Raw genomic sequence first — 7,492 nt, 5'->3', positions numbered from 1 at the left:
TACGAAATCTCCCACCAATAGCCAGTTAGCTTAGCGTAACATGAAAATTAGATATAGGGAAACAGCCAGCTTGGTTCTATTCAAAAGTAACTAAATCAGCCTATACCAGGACCTCTAAAGCTCACTAATTAGGGTCCAAGCACTGACGTGCAAAGGAACCCATTGTTTTTGTAAAGATTATTATTATTCCACATCTCTTTGATCTCTCTCATTTTTGAGGGTCTTAGCATCACAAATTAAATCACGAATTTCTGTAGTAATTGGTCTCATGCGTTGCCAGGGAGCTCCATAGCACCCCCTAACGTGCACCCTGAATTCAACAAAATACAGAATTTCGTGCGAAATTTGTAATTTTACGAAGACTTGTTTGAGGACTTTAGGATCCTTGAAAACACTCAAAATATTGCAGCCATGTGTAAAATATTAAACTCTTTCATCTGAATTAACATTTAGGCTTGTGAGTGGTATGGTTGCTCTATAGCGCCCCTTAATTGGTTTTAGCCTGGTTTTAGCCCTTGGGCACATTTCTGACAGCCTCAAAATATATAAAAACTCCCCAAAAAGTGTGCCCACATAAACACCTGGGAGCTTTGCGAGACTGTTTAGCAACTTGGCTCCATAGCGCCCCTTAATGCATGGAAGGCCTTAGCTTAGACATAGTTACTCCAATCTTCACCAGATGTAATATGCATATTGTTCTAATCGTTGCGGACATATATCCCGTTTACCTTCATTAGCTCCGACCAACCGGAAGACGGCCATTTTGACTTTATGCATTTTCTTGTGTTTTACATTATTTCGAAATCTCCTCCTACACCGTGATTGCAATATTTGCAGGTACTATCTGTTAACACTCATGACGAAAAGCTATCCAAAGAATTTTGATGTAAAAGGCAAAAAATGTGCAAGTTACAGAGGACCAACTTCCTGTCTGGGGCTGTTGAAAGAGAAAGTTGCACATCCGGCCAAGATTGATTCCGATTGTTCCGCATAGCGGCTTGAGCTTCTTTTTTTTTAACTTAATTCGGTGATGACGTCACATTGAGGAGAGTAGCCTCAGCCTAGTACTAGAACTATGGCGACTGACTGTGATGAGAAAAAGGTGGAATGGTCAGCATGATTTCGAACCTGCCAGACATGAGAGGGCAAATGAGGAATTGCCAAGAGTTGGGAAAGTCTCCTGGTGAGTTGCTATAATTTAGAAACGCAGCAGTGTCAGCGCAGCAGTGCATACAATAATTACTTTCTTTTTACTGTCAGTGAGTAGCACAGAGTGAAAGTCAACGTTTTCTTTCTATTTAGCGACAGTGATTATGTCGTAAGTTCAGATAAGTACTGGTAAACTTATCTAGATCTAGGAATAGAAGGCATCATGCTCCCTCCTTTTTATTTGAGAAAAACACAGAATTTTGAAATACATCTATATGTAAGCTTTTTAAGGAAGGAGCAGGTTGGGTCACACACAGACCGAAGCACACACACAGATTAAAGATCAATCTTTGGCTTTGCAGTGTCTGAGTGCTGCACAAAAGCATTGCAGCAAAGATTGGCCAGTTCCCCCGACATGCGAGAAGGCGACGGCCCGTCCATTGCTGCTTGCAGCTTTAATTAACATGTTAGATCTTGTTTGATTAATACCTCAAAACAGTTTTATTTTTTAATTTTTCTTTATTTTTAAAAGACCATTTCTGGTTTTACAAAGGTTATGTTCCAAAATTGTTAAGTTAATTGTTTTACCTTGCTAAATTAGTAAAAAAGCAACTCTTTGCTAACCATATCAACCTAACAGGTGATGACATATCAGTGTTACGGTCACAACTTGTTTCAGATGCCTCCAAGGTGCCAAAAAGTCAGATATTACATGTCTAGGGATGAACTGTACTGAATGTTTTTTATCAATCTTTCCTTACCTGAGGATGTGAACAAGTTATAATATTTAGAAAGTGTCTCCCATGTCGTCAGAGCTAAGCCTGGGAGTTGATAACATCAAGATTTACAATGTAACGTTCAGGTGCTAAGAGTTTGTGTTAAGTGTGATCTCATCTGATTTCCAAACTGTACGTCCCTCTTAAATTTTCTTATTTTCCGTGGATCAATAAGTTCAACAAGTTCAGCTCTGGTTTGGTTTGTTAACCTTCTGTTTTTTCCATCCCAGACCATCTTTCCAGAGTTTATTCAATTTATATTTAGGCTCTCAGAATTACACCCATACATTCATTTGACATTGTCATCAATATTTGTCACATTTATCACACAAACATACAGGATTTCACTGGTCAGTTATAGAGACAATAAGACTGCAGACCAAGAACTCATAATATTTTGGTTCCAATTACTATTGATTTTACAATTGGTTTGCAGCAGGATGTTGTTTTATTACTAATATATTTAATGTGCAAATCAATAACAACACTTGCTCGTCTCATTCAAAGGATGGTAAAATCAAAGATGTGGACTTCAAACAGTTGCTTTTGGATCCTTCCAGTAAATGACTGCAGCACACTCTTTAACGCAAAGGAGTCATTGACTCAAAGAAGGACACACACTCGCACACACACTAGCAAACTATTATCTTTACAGTACACACGCAGCAGGTAAAACATGTGTATTTGGCGCTAGGTTGGTATGTTGACACGTGTTTAAAGAGCACTGTGACTCTATTGGCTTCCAGCAGGGTCTAACAGAGAGCCAGCTGTGGGGTTTATCTCAACAAAAGGCCGTCAAATGTAAGTGCAATTACTGCCACAAGCAATAAAACAGCCGCTGCATTCCATAGCAACGGTGAGAGGGCGCCTAGGAACCTGAGAGCTCTGCCGGCCTTACCGTGTGGACCTCAGTTTGAGTGATGACGGCACAACATGATGGAGTAAGGCACAAAGAACCAGACCATGTGGAGTACATTTATAATCTGTAATTGATAATGTAATGAAGGCTGTGAATAGGCTCAGAGTGACTTCTCTCCGTTTGCAGTCACTGTCATGGCAGGCTCGTGTTTTTCATGCCTGGATGGGGGTTGCTTGGCGATGCTTGGTGTTGTGGGTTCATTTTACCAAAATTACTGGCACTTCTCTCTTTATTGCTCTGCTTTCTGTCAGCTTGCTCTTTATCACAGACCACCTCTACCTTTTTTTTGCTCCGCCAACTGTGTGACACGGAATTGACATGTAGGTTCGCAGGCAACAAGATGCTATTGAGCTGTGATGTAAAGGTAGCTACCAGGTTTCCTAAATACATCCATGCTGAAGCGGGCATGGAGAAAGGGAGCAGGCAGGCTTCACTGCTGGGTTTTAGCTTATCTGCAGGCCTGTTAGATCAAATGAATAGCTCCATGCCTCTACACCAGCAAGGTCAGGCTGGAGATCTGTGGTGGTGGAGGTCACGTCACCGTGTGGGATTTGAGGCTGCTCAAATGGAAGTCAACAATTATGAAAGCTGACAATGACCAACCACGTAGGGGTTTTGTCATACAGAACTGTAAACATGGACTTTTAAAAGGTTCTGTTGGAGTGACACATTACATGGCGCTGTTATGTAATTGGAGGCATTGGGATACGATGCCTGGGACATACAGTACAAATGATCGTTAAAAGGAATGGTGCACCACTGTGTGAGTGAGTGGCACACATTGCTGGTGGACTCTTCAGAGGCTGCTTGCTACTTGACAGTGTGTCTCACTAAAGTGTCGGGGTTGGGGGGTGTTGGTAGTTCGGCTCTAAAGTGAGATGGAGGTGCACACTGGTCAAATCGAAGGGTAAAGTGGTAGCTTTGGCTGCACTCCTTCTTAATGCCCTACGGCACCTCCACCATTAGCATTCCCCGCTGCGACTTGAGTTCATAAGACTAATGGAGTTGCTACCTGGGGACATTAATTGTGCGTGACACCACTCGGGGGCTTTTGTGCACTCACACTAATATCACTGCGCCTGCCTGACAAAGCGCCCGAAAAGATTACAAACAAACCCCAAATAACTGCCAGTGTTGTGTTACTGTTTGACAGCGGAGTATGTGTGAGTTTGAAATGTGTGTGTGTGTTTGTGTGTGTGCGTGTGTGTGTGTGTGTGTGTGCGTGGAGGGTTTGGGGGTCGAGGAGGCTCAGGTTCACATACAGGATGTTGAACAACCCGAGGAGCCAAGTGATATGTTAAAGAAAAATAAGCGTCTCACCTAAGTGTATGGATGACTTCAGCATTGCAGGACAACTCCCTGACAGCGTTACGGCTCACATCAAACTTCTTCTTTGGCTGTGACACATGCATGACTTCATCCAATAAAAATGCAGCCCTGGCTGTAGGCAAAAGGCTGCATGTGAAGCCCCCAAGAGTATCTTCAATCCACAGGGCACAGCAGGCAGACAGGGGTGTGTGCTTCTGTGTCTGTAAAAGTTAAAGTATATTAATGTACACTGAGCTATCAGTTTATTAGGACCCCACTCACAATCTAATGTAATGCATGCAATAAATCCTCTTGTACCTTTGTACTGCTTGGAGTTTTTATTTTTTGTCTTTACTTCAACTTTATTTTTGTAATGTATTCTTGTTAGCATTAGAATGCAATCCATTGCTTTAGATTAGATTGTAGACGTGTACCTGTGCTACAACGTTTACTGTTAGTAAATAATACTGAAAATGTATTTGCATTCACAATGCACAGCATATGTGTTTAGATCTTTGAAAACACTGGTTTCAGTTTACAGTATGTGCAGTAACACTAAGTTGACAGCTTTGTCACTATGACAAAGGGGACAAAAGGTGACCTGCCGCAACGGTGCAGGTATGTGGTTTTGTGTGAATATACAGTGTATTGTTTTAAGCCATTTGTCATAACGATAGATTTCTTAATTCAATATTAATACATAACTCATGCCTTGGAAACATACTGTAGGTTTAATACTAGTTTGTTAAAAAGTGCATTTTATTGGAAGCATGTTGAGTCAAGTCATTCTCACCTCCATTGCCAACTAAAAACTCCCTGTGACATTAAGCATGTGACGGGCTTAACCCAAGTCTTTTCTACTTCACTGGTTTATTGTTGCTGCACAGAATTTTTTTTATTGTAGGTTAATCCATGTTTACTGTTTAATCCGTATTTCGTCACAAACTCATTTTTCTTTTTGTGGAGAAATCTGTGCATTTACTTAACCTGTACTGATGCGAGTGGGGGGGCTGTATGACCGGTGTCAGTGATCATTCTAAAGTGTTGGGATCAGCATTGCTGCTGTGTCTGTTGTATTAGTCAGTGGTTAGATCAGCGTAGAGGTCAATAAACGGGACAAGGGAGGTCACATAATCCATTAAGCCTAATATAAGGGACGTCCCTGCTAAAACGGGACATTTGGCAACCCTATGTGCAGTATACTGCTGTATAGTTTACTTATCTGCAATTACATCCACAGTTGGCAATAGCAGTGTTTATATAAAGCACATGTTTGTGCACATTAGTTAACAAGACTTTCAGTGTTGTAGTCAAGACAGAGAAAGAGAGAAAGAGAGATAGAGAGATAGAGAGAGGGAGAGAGAGAGAGAGAGAGAGAGAGAGGTGAATGATGTTTAGAAGTCTTCCTGAAAGAATTCCCGCTGAGCTTTGTATACACAGTCAAAACCCACAATGAAACACTAAAAACTAATCACAAGATCACGAGAATGACAAATCACAACAAAGGTGAAGAAGGAATCCGAATTGGATTAATTGCCAAGTAAGTTATGCTTAGAAGGAATTTGCCTTGTTGAATGGGCCATACATAAATATATTAAAAGGATATTTAAAAAAGAATGAAAAAGATAAAGCTAACCTAAGCAAATATGTACAATATAATGGTTTAACAATAAGAAAAGAAGGCTGTATGATTTAGTGCAGGATGTGAAACAATGTTTAGGAATGCACAAAGAAGCAAGAAGAAAATACCAAGAAATATAAAAGCTGTAACTATAATCATAAAGTATGGGTTTGATGAGACGGTGACCAAAGAGTGCCATCCATTAAAAAGTGTTTGACTAACTCTACATCTTCAGTCACACAAGTTGAAGTAACAAAATACTTAATTTAACAAAAAAACAAACATCTCATGTTCTGTGGGTTTCTTATGAAGAAAGGGCTAAGGGGTTATGGCCTCTCTGCAGTGAGTCAAACCAATTTTCACTTCCATAATTACATTTGTATTTACATTAGGACGCTGAAAGTTGATTTGTCATTTCTGATCCATTTTTTTTGTTCACGTCCATTCTCTTCATCGAAGACACGAAAATCATTACCCCCTTTTGTCATAGCATGTACTGGCAAGCCACAATAAAGCAAGAGTCATGTAATAAATGTCAAAACTATTTCCATCAGATATAGTGAAATATGGGTTCAGACGACCCATTCAAAGAGATAATATGATAATTTGATTTCTCAGATAGGCTGAACGGAAATGCCTTGTCTGGACATTTTGAAAAGCAGAATCCATTACTTATTCTTAATTCACCCTGGCATAAATTAAAGGATTTCTGCAGGCCATTAACTCATCCATTAATACCCAGGGTCAGGATTATTGAAGCCCAGGGTAAGGCAATATGAAGGGCTATTTTTTCAAGACGTGTCATCTAATGATTACAGTAGGGTTCTGAATCCTCTGCTATCAATTGTAAAACAATCTCCTCCTTTTGCTCCACTTAAACAGCAGGCAAAGATAATAGTCACACGGGTAGATAATCCTGTTGCAAAAAAATAATTTCCATTTCATTTGTTTTGTTATGTTTCAGGCAATTTCTGTGCCACGCTTGATTGTTTCAAAGGATATGAATTGTAAGAACAGGGGAAACTACTGAAAAGAGGTGTAAAATTAGTTTTTTGTCAGCACAAAATTGAAACCCGCTGAGCTATTTTTAATTTGAAGTGTTGGAGTGTATGATGAAGGTCGCTCCAAAATACAGAGGGGTATAAAGAGATAAAAAAATAGGTGCAGAGGTTTCACGTGTGCACAAATTGCTTTCCTACTTGCCACCATAGACATAATATATACTCATCCTAATTTGTTTCATGTGTCCCCACAGTGAAATGCAATTGTCACACAATGTGCTTCTCACCCCAGTTTACTGAGATCTGTAGATTTTTGCCAAAATACATCCACACGGACCCTAAAGCTTGTTTGGACCCCCCCATCTCTGTAAACTGTAGAAATATGTTCAGGTGCTCAGCAGCTCTCCACCAATTTGGGACCTGTGTAAAAGGAGATGAAATTAAGGCAAATAAAAATCATATTAAAGAATATTACAGCCTAACAGCCATTAGTCTACAGCTTCCTGTCATCTTTTGATGGATTCCTCACTTAGTTCAATGAATGGTCTAATGACACTGATAGAATCACTTGCAACCAAACAAAAAGCTGGCGTAATCCACAGATGCACGCACAAAACACGGAGTAAATTCACTTAAAAGGTTCACAATTATTCATGTTAGGAATTTTTGATACAATATTTACATCTTGGGAGTAGATATACAATTCAACCCCCACAGT

The 7,492-nt window shown here is 39.9% G+C and overlaps 1 long non-coding RNA gene across 1 annotated transcript in view; it reads left to right on the top strand.

The window, feature by feature from the left end:
* Nucleotides 1–5,205, top strand: part of LOC116690005 (uncharacterized) — an 11,163-nt gene extending 5,958 nt beyond the window's left edge. Inside the window, exon 4 of the long non-coding RNA XR_004332128.1 lies at nucleotides 5,195–5,205. This is a non-coding gene — a long non-coding RNA (uncharacterized LOC116690005). The remainder of the gene's footprint in view (nucleotides 1–5,194) is intronic.
* Nucleotides 5,206–7,492: the final 2,287 nt, after the last annotated feature.

The sequence above is a fragment of the Etheostoma spectabile genome, chromosome 5 (assembly GCF_008692095.1).
Source record: "Etheostoma spectabile isolate EspeVRDwgs_2016 chromosome 5, UIUC_Espe_1.0, whole genome shotgun sequence".
NCBI lineage: Eukaryota > Metazoa > Chordata > Actinopteri > Perciformes > Percidae > Etheostoma > Etheostoma spectabile.
This window is presented reverse-complemented; position numbering and strand designations above follow the sequence as displayed.